A 1,620-nucleotide genomic window follows, 5' to 3' on the forward strand; every position below is an offset into this window, starting at 1 on the left:
GCCAATTATCCCGGCACTATTGGTTGAATAGGGTGTCCTTTCGCTCCTTTACGTTTTTGTTTGCTTTGTCGAAGATCAGTTGGCTGTAAGTATTTGGCTTTATTTCTGGGTTATGTATTTTGTCCCATTGGTCTATATGCCTATTTTTATACCAGTAGCATGCTGTTTTGGTACCTATAACCTTGCAGTATAATTTGAAGTTGGGTAATGTGATGCCTCCATATTCCTTCTTTGTACTCAGCCTTACTTTGGCTATGCAGGCTCTTTTATACTCCCATATAAATTTTAGAATAGCTTTTTTCTAGTTCTGTGAAGAATGATAATGGAATATTGATGGAAATTGCATTGAATTTGTAGATCGCTTTTGGCAGTATAGTCATTTTTACAATATTGATTCTACCCATCCATGAGCATGGGATGTTTTTATATTTGCTTCTTTCATCTATGATTTCTTTCAGCCGTATTTTGCACTCTTCCTTGTAGAGGTCTTTCACATCCTTGGATAGGTATATTCCTAAGTACTTTATTTTTTGCAGCTATTATAAAAGGGGTTGAGTTCTTGATTTGATTCTTAGCTTGGTCACTGTTGGTTTTTAGCAGTGCTACTGATTTGTATACATTGATTTTGTATCCTTAAACTTTACTGAATTCATTTAACAGATCTAAGGGCTTTCTACATGAGTCTTTAAGATTTTCTAGGTATACAATCATACCATTGGAGACAGTGACAGTTTAACTTCCTCTTTAACAATTTGGATGCCCTTTATTTCTTTTGTATGATTACTCTGGCTAAGACTTCCAGTACTATGTTGAATAGGAGTGGTGAGAAAGGGCAACCTTGTTTTGTGCCAGTTTGCAAAGGAAATGCTTCCAGCCCTTGACCATTCAGTATGATATTGGCTGTGGATTTATCATATCTGACTCTTATTATTTTGAGGTATGTTCCTTCAATACCTAGTTTATTGAGAGTTTTTAACATGAAGTGATGTTTAATTTTATGAAAGGTCTTTTCTATATCTATTGAGATAATCATGTGGTTTTTGTCTTTAGTTCTGTTTATGTGATGAATCACATTTATTGATGTGTGTATGTTGAACAAGCCTTGCATCATGGGGATGAAGCCTACTTGATTGTGGTGGATAAGCTTTTTGATGTGCTGCTGGATTTGATTTGCCAGTATTTTGTTGAGGAATTTTGCATCAATGTTTATCAAGGATATTAGCCTCAGGTTTTCTTTTATTGTTGTTATCTCTGCCAGGTTTTGGTATCAGAATGATGCTGGCCTAGTATTTTGGAATAGTTTCAGTAGGAATGGTACCAGCTCCCTCTTTTTTTAATTAACCTCTGATAGAATTCAGCTGTGAATCCTCTGGTCCTGGGCTTTTGTTGATTGGTAGGCTATTAATTACTGCTTCAATTTTAGAACTTATTATTGGTCTATTTGAGAATTTGATTTCTTCCTGGATCAGTCTTGGTAGGGTATTCATGTCCAGGAATTTATGTATTTCTTCTAATTTTCTAGTTTGTGTGCATGGAGGTGTTGTTTATAGTCTCTGATGGTTGTGTGTATTTCCCTGGGGTTAGTGGTGATATCCCCCATGTTTCTGATTGTGGTTTTTT

The sequence above is a fragment of the Mandrillus leucophaeus genome, unplaced genomic scaffold (assembly GCF_000951045.1).
Source record: "Mandrillus leucophaeus isolate KB7577 unplaced genomic scaffold, Mleu.le_1.0 Scaffold278, whole genome shotgun sequence".
NCBI classification, from domain to species: domain Eukaryota; kingdom Metazoa; phylum Chordata; class Mammalia; order Primates; family Cercopithecidae; genus Mandrillus; species Mandrillus leucophaeus.